Genomic DNA, 12,385 nt, shown 5'->3' on the forward strand with positions numbered 1-12,385 from the left:
CAAAGCTATGGTTTTTCCTGTAGCCATGTATGGATGTGAGAGTTGGACTGTGAAGAAAGCTGAGTGCCGAAGAATTGATGTTTTTGAACTGTGGTGTTGGAGAAGACTCTTGAGAGTCCCTTGGACTGCAAGGAGATGCAACCAGTCCATTCTGAAGGAGATCAGCCCTGGGATTACTTTGGAAGGAATGATGCTAAAGCTTCAATTCCAGTACTTTGGCCACCTCATGTGAAGAGCTGACTCATTGGAAAAGACTCTGATGCTGGGAGGGACTGGGGGAGGAGAAGGGGATGACAGAGGATGAGATGGTTGGATGGCATCACTGACTCGATGGACGTGAGTCTGAGTGGACTCCGGGAGTTGGTGATGGACAGGGAGGCCTGGCGTGCTGCGATTTCATGGGGTAGCAAAGAGTCAGACACGACTGAGTGACTGAACTGAACTGAACTGAATCAGTTTTAAAGTTTAAATTTGTTGGTTTAATGAATACAGACCATTCTTACTTTTATTGCACCTAGGTTTACCAAAAGTTAAATAGGTCATACTATCTCTGTTATAAAATTTTCAAGAAAAATATCTTGAAATGATGGCTTATTTTGTGTAATGTCTCATTAGTTTTCATGGGTAATCTAAACATAACTATAATTCAACAGATATAAATAGAGTAACAATTTTGAGGTAAATTCTTTAAGAATAATTATGTCTTATGGTTTGTCTACTTAAAAATAATTTCTCCAGATTTTAGGTAACTTAATATTTATAGTTTTGCTAAATTAAGTGAAATGATGGAAATTATTAAATATCTGCTGCTGCTGCTGCTGCTGAGTCACTTCAGTCATGTCCGACTCTGTGCAACCCCATAGACGGCAGCCCACCAGGCTCCTCCATCCCTGGGATTCTCCAGGCAAGAACACTGGAGTGGGTTGCCATTTCCTTCTCCAGTGCATGCATGCATGCTAAGTTGCTTCAGTCGTGTCCGACTCTGTGCAACCCCATGGGCAGCAGCCCACCAGGCTCCTCTGTCCATGGGATTCTCTAAGCAAGAATACTGGAGTGGGTTGCCATGTCCTTCTCCGTTCAAATATCTAGATCATTCCCAAATAAAATAAGATACTGAAACATTAATTACTCAACATAGGCTGCCTTTTTACAGAGAAGATACTTAGGTCTACTAATAAAAATATCACATTGAAAAATTTTCATTAAAAAACCACACATTTTTTAGAAATCATAAACAGTATTTGTGATTTTGACAATCTACAGAATAATAATCGAAAAATGGTTTATAATTGCATACTTCTTAGTTTTCACTAGAAATTAAGGTTTTTAAAAAGTTAGAATTCTGGTTAATGTATGTAATTGAGACAACTAAAATTGGTAAGGAAAACATCTTGCATGAAAGGAAAAAAGGTATAAGAAATGAAAATACAATTTGTTGAGGGAAAAGAAAGTAATTTTATCCTAGAGAGAGAGAAAGGAAAAGCACAGGACAAAACCTATCAGTAAAAAGAAAGTTAAAGAAGGTTTGTGGAAATGGAACTCTTAGAAAAGACTTCTGTACATGGTCCGGACTGGCTTAGATTAAAATAAAGTTTAACTGAGTAAATTTCAATATTAAAAGTAAGCTGGCATGATTAACATAAATCAGATATGAAATTAAACTGAATCTTTTTAACCAGTGAACCAATAAACACACACTAAATTATACCTAAAATATAGAGAAAGGGTCCAAAATTTCTGGATATTAAAGGGTCCTCTGAGCCCACTAAGAGTCAAGAGAAATGAAAATCTTGCCTAAAACCTTTCTTTTCAGAATGAGAAAGTAGGCTCAAAGACTTACCCAGAAGTCTTTGTCGTGTGGGGAAGTGGAGGCCAGGATGTCACAATTCATTTAAAGACATTTTGCATTTCTGAAAGATATGATCTATGCATATCTCCCCTTCACATACATTCAGTAAGTAACAAGCTAATTTCTTATCATAGCCTGAGTAAATAAAAATTAATGTGTTTATTCTATTTGTTTTATAAACACTTACAGGTCTTCATTTGAGAAAAACTGGGAACTTTTAAAATTCTAGCCCTTCCAATTGTATTTCTTTCCCATAAGAGACTGAATGCAAATTGGCAACTATGGTCTCTAGAGTCTTTGAAATTTAAGGCATTACTCCTCCTGTAGAGATGCATTTGCTAAGTCACAAATCTATGAAACTTAAAAAGTTCAAAGCAACTTCAGTAACACACCAAGTACCCAGATCTTGGTTTCTGATAATAACAGCCTCCAAAACAAGGAACCAGAGTGCCTTGGAAAAATGGTTGATGCAAGGGTCGGGGCATGGAAAATAGAAAAATCAGCTTGGAGCATTTCATGATACCAGAAAGCAAGGAAATGCTTTTTCAAAACGGAGGATGGGGAGGTGGTACATCAAAAGGGCACAGGGGCCAACCTGAAAGAAGAGCTCCCAGTGGCCAATGGTGGAACCATTTGATCAGCAATTAAATAATGACTGTATTCAATTATAACCTATACAATAAAATAAATATCCATGAGTCTATATTTATACAGTTGAATAAATAAATGAACAGCTCTTCCTTATAAAATTCTCATTAATAAAGAGAAGTAATGAGAAAACAATCTTTAAATCACTGTTAGAACAACACAGTACCATGTGCATCCAGTCCCACCAATGGACTAAAACTAGTGAATAAAGACTTAAGGAGAAACAGGATATTTGCAAGGCCCAAGTTTCTCTCCCATGATATATATTAAATACAAACGGAAAAAATGATAACTATCAGGGACCTGACAAACAGCACTTAACCAAAGTTTACATCAGTTTACATCAGTAATAAGACATCATGTACCCCTGATATGATGCACTGGGATTACTTCTAGAGAAAGTGAGGTTGCTCAGTCCTGTCTGACTCTTTGCCACCCCATGGACGGCCTGCCAGGCTTCTCCATCCATGGGATTTTCCAGGCAAGAATACTGGAGTGGGTTAGCATTTCCTTCTCCAATTTCTTCCTAAAATGCATAACTTCAATCTAATCATGAGAAAATATCCAGTATTAATTGCAAGACAGTCTACAAAATAACTAAACAGTATTCATTATAAGTGTCAAGGTCAGGAAAAGCAATAGAAGGTTGAAGAGCTGTCATAGTTTGAAGGAAATTAAGGATATACAAAAATCAAATGCAATGTGAGCTCTGAGGCTGGATCCTGAATAGAAAAGAAGATAGTGGAAAGCTGATGAAATCCAAATAAGTTTATAGTTTAGTTTTAACAATGGTACTATAGTTACATAAGATGTTATAGGAACTCTCTGTACCATTTTCTATAACATTTAAGTAAGTCTAAAAATGATTTCAAAATTAAAAATTAAAAAAATAATAACCCCAATATTTTTCAATGTTTATAATGCTAGTGTAATATTAGACTTAAACTGCCATCTGTTCTTTAAAACTTCCTTATCAAGACCGATGCAACCCAGCCACAGCTGTATATATTTGGAAAAGCATTGTTTTATAAAGACTAATGCACCAAAGATCTCTTTTTCTAGTTTCTCATATTATAGAGGGAGAGAATAGCAATTTTATTTTTGTTGAAAAATTTAAACCACTTGAATTTACTTCTGGGTAAGGGTGGCCTTCTAGGAGGCTAGATAGAACATATCTCACTGGGGGAGAGGGCAGGTATATATCTAAGTATGAAATCAGAACACAAGAATAGCTTGTAGCTCGAGGAAAGAGCTAATCAGCACATACACTGTAGCAATGTAATGAGTCACCTGGCCCTAGGTTGCTAGTAATAGCTGGGTATAAAACAACATTGCACATGTCAAATGGATTATACTCATAGCTTAGATTCCAGAGGAAGCAGTGAATGGTCTGGCATGATAATAACAGTACTATTAGATTGAAGAGATAACTGAAATGATACTATTGGGTTTTTAATTACAGTTAGCCTACTACTTTAGGTTTCTGAAGTACATATGTTTATTAGTATCATATGAGATATTCTAGAAAGACATATAACAGTCTCCCTATGTTATGAAAAGGAGAAATGGATCAGAAAGATTCTAAATCAAAGTAGATGGTTTGCAGAATCCTTTATTGTAGGATAAGGTAAGAATACTAAGAATTCTCAGCATACCTAACACTTACTACTATTCTGGCAATTTCTACTAACTCATATTCTACTTCTGGACTCCTTAAAAAAAATCAGACCTCTCTTGCGCAAATTCCTATATTCTTTAGTCCCACGAAGAAACTGGTTCACAAAGATGAAGAGATTTCATGGCACAGTGACTAGACCCAAGTTAGGTAGGTCTGGGCCTCCCTGCTCTCACAGGCTCTTTTCACTGTCCCTGCATGCCTTTACAATGAACTGAGCTGCTCTGTGAACATGGAAAGAAAATGTGAAACAAATGACCAGGCTGTTTAAAAAAAAAAAAAAGAAAGGGTTGGTGATCTTTAATAAAGTACTTTGTCCCAGCAATAAATAACCCTGTCAATTCTCTGCCTCCTCCTCTGTAAGTACGAAACTCCAATACTTCCCTGAAAGGCTTGGTGTGACCAAAAAATGAGAATAAATATAAAAACCACCTGCAGACAGCAAGCATTCAGCAGTTAATGGCCATTTCCGTTTATTAATTCTGAAGACCTGAACAACCTTTTGTTGTTGCTATTCAGTCACAGTCATGTCCAAGTCTTTGTGACCCCATGGGCTGCAACCCACCAGGCTTCCTGGTCCTTCACTGTCTCCAAGAATTTGCTCAAACTCACATTCATTGAATCAGTGATGCCATCCAGCCATCTCATCTGTCACCCCCTTCTCCTTCTGCCCTCAATCTTTCCCAGCATCAGGGTCTTTTCCAATGAGTTCGTTCTTCGCATCAGGTGGCCAAAGTACTGGAGAAAAATGTGGATGGAAAATATAGCTACTGCTTCAGCTTCTCAGAATTTTTTTAATTTCAATTCTGTTCAGTTGCTCAGTCATGTCTGACTCTGCGATCCAATGGACTATAGCACACCAGGCTTCCTTGTCCATCACCAACTCCCAGAGCTTGCTCAAACTCATGTCCATTGAGATGGTGATGCCATCCAACCATCTCATCCTCTGTCGTCCCCTTCTCCTGCTGCCTTCAATCTTTCCCAGCATCAGGGTTTTTTCCAGTGAGTTGGTTCTTCACATCAGGTGGCCAAAGAATTGGAACTTCAGCTTTGGCATCAGTCCTTCCAATGAATATGCAGGGTTGATTTCCTTTAGGATTGACTGGTTTGATCTCCTTGCAGTCCAAGGGACTCTCAAGAGTCTTGTCCAACACCACAGTTTGAAAGCATCAATTCTGCAGCGCTCAGCCTTCTTTATGGTCCAACTCTCATATGGCATTCCAAACTAATATGGGATGGTGGAGGAAAAGTTGTAAAATGAAATACTTTATTCTCCCTTTCTAAGGATTCTGTGGTCCCTGTACCTTTTGCATCCCTTCTTTTCACTCCTCTAGGGTGAAGTCCAGGGCTTCCCTGGTGGCTCAGAGGTTAAAGCGTCTGCCTGGAATGCGGGAGACCCGGGTTCAATCCCTGGGTTCGGAAGATCCCCTGGAGAAGGAAATGGCAACCCACTCCAGTACTCTTGCCTGGAGAATCCCATGGAGGGAGGAGCCTGATAGGCTACAGTCCATGGGGTCGCAAAGAGTCAGACACGACTGAATGACTTCACTTTACTTCACTTCAGGGTGAAGTCAGGGTGTGGTCAGCATAGAACTGCCCACGCAGCAGGACCAGAAGAGAAGAGACAGGTCTCCTGTGCAAAACATCTGAAGTTTGGGTACCCCTCAGGCAATCTTTCCTCTTTCTTTGTAAGACACTCAGCTCAAGTGTTTTCAGAGGGAGCTAACAGGGCGTGCTGCTTTCTAGAGACTTGTTTTTATGCTTCCAGATAAGAACTTAAATCCTGTTAAATGACAGAGAACTGCCTACTGCTACCTCCATCTAAGCAGTAATTTCCAGCCAACCATTGCTCTAAAGAGTAACAGGTCTTTTCAGTTGCAAAGGGACTGAGCTAGTAATCAGCATTTTCAATGGAGTTTTAAGATTTCATTCTACCCTTCTTGCCAAAAACAAAACTTCTTCACTGGAATTGGGATGTGGGCAGCACTTCTGCTTCACCCACACCCACCCACCTCATTTTAAACAACAGAACACCACTAACTTTCATTGTTACGATTCTCTGACTATTTTACTTATTTCTATAAACAAGCTAAGTATGTGGCTCAAAAATTAGATGTCCACTTTCTAATAGTCTCCTTGTGAAGCAGAACACTGGTTTCCAAAAAACTACAGAGGCTAAGGGGATTATGGTGAGAAGGAGGAGTGAGTGTTAACTGGTTTTTAGGGGCGAGAATGATGAAAATGTGAAGACTGCAGAGACTGCATACTTTAAATAGGCATGAACTGTATGATATGTGAATTAGATCTCATAAACTGCCGTTGGGGAAAAAAAAAACTATAAAGCCAAACTCATCTAGATACTCCATCATTATTGGTTCACATTCTGAACTCAGAACTGATTTTTTAAAAGGATAAACTTTAGCTTACTGTAGACCTATATGGGCTTCCCTGGTAGCTCAGCTGGTAAAGAATCCACCTACAATGCAGGAGACCCTGGTTGATTCCTGGGTCAGAATAGGGTTCCCAGAGAAGGGATAGGTTACCCACTCCGGTATTCTTGGGCTTCTCTGGTGGTTCAGACGGTAAAGAATCCACCTGCAAAGAGGGAGACATTGGTTCGATCCTGGGTTGGGAAGACCCCCTGGAGGAGGGCATGGAAATCCACTCAGGTATTCTTGCCTGAAGAATCTCCAGGGACAGAAGAGCCTGGCAGCCTACAGTCCATGAGATTGCAAAGAGTCAGACACGACTGAGCGACTAAGCACAGCATAGCACAGACCTATATACCCTGTATCAAGGATGATCATTCAGGTTCTTTAAGTTTCACTAAAAGAGCCTCAACCTTAACCTCCAACCCCAGTAAGCAACATAGAATAAAACTTCTCACTTGATATAACCTTCAACTGACACCAAACTTCTGTCAGAAATGCCTAAGAGAAAGAGTATCTGAAAACATGAGGTCTACCTACCCCTCTATAAAATCCAGATTTATTCCCAAACTATCAAACCACAGCATGTGGGACCATAGAGGCTTAGCATCCTACAAGTGTTTCTCATAATACTTATGGTAAGGAGAATGACAACTACAGCAAGCGGTCCTAGAAAATGCAGGACCGCGTGTCCTATGGGTGGGCACCCAGGAGACTCTTCCACCGCTATACTTCAGTCTCGTCTGCAGCCTTCTGTGATATTAGACATTTCCCTCAGAAGTAGGTGCCAGGAAAAGCTTCTCTAAGGAGCTCATGTATATTTCCTGCCTTTGTCCTCACTGAATTGTGTGACTGATTGGTCCATTTTTATTCTAGCTTCCAAGATATAACTTTAATTTGCTGTCCACATACATCCAAATGTACTCCCCCACAGTGACTCTTTTTTTGGTGCATTTCTCTTTCCATTTGTAATACTTAGGCTTGTCTCAAAAGCTCATGAACACTTAACACAAATAAATGTAGAAATTGGTTTTGGTAAGTGTATTTTAATATCATTTTGAGGCAACAGCACCTCAGGGGGCTCTAGCTAAATGTTCAGGGTCCAGAACAAAGATGACCAATGAACATTTGTTACTATAAATCTTTTTTTTCCCTGAAAGTGGAATGAGCTTTTATTCTCATTTTTCTCATTTATTCTACCACTGAGTGAGAAAATGAAGCAAAGCAACATTATGGGTATTTTTTTTAACTGTTTGCTAGATTTACAATCTAACTTTTTTGGTTATGTATTTTTCTGTATTCTAACTTTAGTAGCATTTTTAACAAGTATTTTTAATAAGCTGGTTAATTTTTTGAAGTTAATCATTGAGTCAACTATCCACAGAAAAATTACAAAAGGCAGCTCAATAATGCTTTAGCACACCAACCAAAGTTGTGGACAAACTTTATGTCCTAGGGAGAAGAAATGGGCATAGAATATATCGGTTAATCCCTTTAAAGGTACCAATATTAACAAGTTTCTCTGCTGCCTCCATACTCAATAACTTTTTATCTATCCAATATCATACATTTGGGGAAAGGGAAGAGTTTTACCAACCGGCTAACACACACTGCTGCTGCTGCTGCTGCTAAGTCGCTTCAGTCGTGTCCGACTCTGTGTGACCCCATGCTACCAGACACGAAATCGGTTGCACCAAGGAGCTGTTTTCTGGAGGCGGGGTGGAGGTCCAAATTTAGGGGAGTCTAAATTTTCAGTCTGTTTCATACTCACTTTCAAATGAAACTGAGAGGGAATAATTAAAACCCAGTCATTTCAATTGTACAGTTTTCTATTGCCTACCAAAAGCACACACAATAGCCACGGACCTTTCATGCCACATAATTCCAAACGGTTTTCACAATTTACTCACTCAGTTAGCGGTTCAGTTTTAACCGAGGGCTTCAATCTCAAGAGCTGTTGTGCTCAGAGGCAGAGCACTAACAATCATTTATATAAAACGCTGAGTCAGCTGGACCTTCCAAATATACCCTACGGAAGCAGCTCCTACTTAACAATGACATCAGGCATCCGTACAGTGCTTCCTAAATGGTGAAAAGCTTTTACAAAAACTCTCTGGCTCCTTTCCTCCTTCCAGCGTCTCCCCAGTCCCTATCTGACCGCCGGAAACTCCCTCTAGCGTCTCGCGCGCTCGGGATTTGCCAGGTAACGGCGTGGGATTCAGGACACAGCCCGCGCTGGCGGCAAAGCCCAGCCGGGGGCGACTTTCCCCGACCGACGCCCACGACCCCCGGCGGCAGACCACCCACCGCGCCCGCGCGCCCCCCTAGCACCCCGCACTCACCGGCGCAGCGGCTGACCTGGGAAGGAACTGGCCCGGGGTTACCGTCACGTCGGAGAGAGCGGGCGGCGAGCCGGCGGTCGAGGGCCGACGAGCGAGCGCAGGCAGCACCGACTTCAGCCTCACTTCTCAAGCTTTAGACTGCTGACCGGGACAGCGCCCGGCAGCGGCCCCACCCTCACGCCCCTGTTCCCTCGGGGTTGATGCCCGAGGGCCGTGAAAGGTGTGGCGCTGCCTGCCTGGCTGCGATAAGCGCCCGGCGTCTGGGCTGAGAGCACGCAAGTGTCATTAGAGGACCCAGCCAGGTACTGGACCTGACCGTCACCCGGCCGCCGGGAAGAAGTCAGGGAGATGACTATCCCTGGGCTTGCGGCGACAACGCTACAAATCCTGCTTCCCGGGCTGGTATGAAATAGACAGTGGGGAGTACCCCTGGAGACCACAAAATGCTACCCCGGGGGATCAATACCTGGTCTGACCTGGGCGGATTTGGCCACTGCCAGTGTCCCACACCCCTAAATACCAGGGGACCCTGGCACCGAGGTTTTTTCCTGTCACACACATTGTCCACCCCCAGGGCAAGTAGGCGGTCTCTAATGAATGAGCTTCTGAGAAATGAGGTCCCTGCTTCCCAGGGCCAATAAAATCAGGAACTGAATCTAAGGGTGTCCGGAGGGGGAAACAAAACTTTTTGAATGAAAATATTCAATGAATAGTTTAAATATGTTCCTCACAATCCTGTGATACATGCATCTATTCAATACTCCGATCGTGTAGAAAAGCTGTAAGAGTGTGCAGATTCAGGAAAAGAGTTCATAACCTCTTCCTAATGCTTTCTCAAGTGGATCATTGCCATCAAATTCTGTTCGAAAATTTAAGATTGAAGCCAGCATTTCATAATTGCATTGCATTATAGAAATGAGTCGTTTTAACTTTTAAGTTAACATTTTACTTTGGGCTAAGCTTCACAGGTGGCTCAGTGGTAAAGAATTTGCCTCTGCTGCTGCTACTCTTAGTAGTAAAGAATCCACCTGCAAGCAGGAGGCACAGGTTTGATCCCTGGGTCAGAAAGAGCCCCTGGTGAAGGAAATAGCAACCCACTCAGTCTTCTTGCTGGAGAATCCCATGGACAGAGGAGCCTGGCTGGCTATAGTCCATGGAGTCACAAAGAGTCAGACACGACTTAGTGACTGAACAAAACCAACTATTTTCAAATGCCGTTTTCTCATTTAGTGTTTGGGTATTTTAGGTAACAGAATATTAGGGAGGGAGGAACCTAAAGACTACCTTCCTAATTTTAAGATGACCCACCTGGTCCAAATGAGGCCATTTTGCACAAGGTCAAAAGTTAGGAGGATAAATGGGTGACTCAGTTTCTCAGACCACTGCCCTCTGCTCACCCTCTTTGAACAGAATAACTGCCCAGTATTTATAGTGCCTGGTTATTGGGACAACTACTGAATGTGTTCTCTTTTTTTTTTTTGACCCCACAGTACCCACTGTTTCAGCCAATGAAGATCTTAGTTCCGGGCAGGGATCAAACCAATGCTTCCTGCAGTGGGAGCACGGAGTCTTAAACACTAAACCACCAGGGAAGTCCCTAGATGTGTTCTTAATCTAACACTTTTTCATTTCCATGTAACTAAGCTTTTTGTCCCTCTCTTATTACATATCAAGAAATAGATGAAAATCATCTGTACCCACCAGCCACATACCATCTGCTTTTAGTCTCTTTCTCTGCATACATGTTTTCTTAAAAAACAAAAATGGGCTTGTATACAAAGTACGGGGATGGACATCATCATCTCTGGAGTCCGATAGTCTGTGTCTGAATTCTGCTCTCCCAAACCCTGGAGACCTGAACTAGTTCCTTAGTCTTTAAGTGGTTATTGGTAATCAGGGGAAAGGGTCTCTCAGGATAGTTACATTAAATGAGACAATGTGTATAAAGCACTGACAATGTATGTAATGTCATTAGATAGCACTTAACAGATGCTGGGGCTTCCTAGGTAGCTCAGTGATAAAGAATCTGCTGGCCAATGCAGGAGTCCATCCTAAAGGAAATCAGTCCTGAGTGTTCATTGGAAGGACTGATGTTGAAGCTGAAACTCCAATACTTTGGCCACCTAATACGAAGAGCTGACTCGTTTGAAAAGACCCTGTTGCTGGGAAAGATTGAAGGTGGGAGGAGAAGGGGATGACAGAGGATGGGATGGTTGGATGGCATCACCAACTCAATGGACATAAGTTTGAGTAAACTCTGGGAGTTGGTGATGGACAGGGAGGCCTGGAGTGCTGCAGTCCATGGGGTCGCAAAGAGTCAGACACGACTGAGCGACTGAACTGAATGCAGGAGAGGCAAGAGACCAAGGTTCAATCCCTGGGTCAGCAAGCTCCCCTGGAGTAGGAAACAGCAACCCATGCCAGTACTCTTGCCTGGAAAATTCTATGAACAGAGAAGCCTGGCGGGCTTTGGGGAGAGTCAGACACAACTGAGCACGCGCACACACACACTAGATGGTAGCTATTACTATTAATATTTTGTAAAACTGCTATTTTGCAACATGGTTCCCTGTCATTCAAAATCTTTCTACAACTTTATATTTAATGGGCACATGGTATTCAGTGTTTGTTATGTACTTTAACCAATCTTCCTATTATTCACAAAATATCTTTATAAGCTCTGTCATTACACACACACTCAGGTAAATTCCAGACAGGGAATTGCTGAGGCAAAAGGTATGCTCATTTAAAAGTTTTTAATACATATAGCTAAATTTCCCACAAAAAGTTGGTCCCAGATTCAGTCTCCCAACAATTGAAGAGTGCTTTGTGCTCAGTCCCATTTGCCTCTGCCCTTGAAGTCATAGTCATGTTTTACATGCCTTACAGTCAAATCATAGACTTATCAAAGTCAGGATTTCCCAACTGAAAGGTCTGAGGTCAACTGGAGTTCACACCTTTGACACACATATCATTGTTGTTGTTCAGTAGCTAAGCCGTATTTGACTCCTTGCATCCCTATGAACTTCAGCACATCAAGCTTCCCAGTCTTTCACTATCTCCTGGAGTTTGCTCAAACTCATGTCTCAGTCGGTGGCGCCATCCAGCCATCTCATCCTCTGTCTCCCCCTTCTCCTCCTGCCCTCCATCTTTCCCAGCATCAGACTATTGGAAAAACCACAGCTTTGACTATATGGACCTTTGTTCACAAAGTGATATCTCTGCTTTTTAATATGCTGTCTAGGTTTGTCATAGCTTTTCTTCCAAGGAGCATATTTCTTTTAATTTCGTGGCTGCAGTCACCATTCACAATGATTTTGGAGCCCAAGAAAATAAAATCTGTCACCGTTTACATTTTTTCCCAATCTATTTGCCACGAAGTGATGGTACTGGATACCATGATCTTAGTTTTTTGAATTTTAAATTTTGAGCCAGCTTTTTC

General features: G+C 41.7%; 1 protein-coding gene across 8 annotated transcripts in view; it reads right to left on the reverse strand.

Moving 5' to 3' along the window:
• The window catches only part of ABCG2 (ATP binding cassette subfamily G member 2 (Junior blood group)), a 123,805-nt gene that overhangs the window by 58,966 nt on the left and 52,454 nt on the right, over positions 1–12,385 (reverse strand). For 2 of the 8 annotated variants that reach the window (XM_044945504.2, XM_025289518.3), the window contains exon 1: positions 8,944–9,403. The exons of 4 other annotated variants lie outside the window; for them this stretch is intronic. The gene's annotated coding sequence lies outside the window, so the exon portion shown is untranslated. Of the gene's footprint in view, positions 1–8,511; positions 8,745–8,943; positions 9,404–12,385 lie in introns of those variants that run through there. 2 more of the 8 variants (XM_006042281.4, XM_006042276.4) reach the window with 2 other exon arrangements.

Source organism: Bubalus bubalis, chromosome 7 (assembly GCF_019923935.1).
Source record: "Bubalus bubalis isolate 160015118507 breed Murrah chromosome 7, NDDB_SH_1, whole genome shotgun sequence".
Taxonomy (NCBI): Eukaryota; Metazoa; Chordata; class Mammalia; order Artiodactyla; family Bovidae; genus Bubalus; species Bubalus bubalis.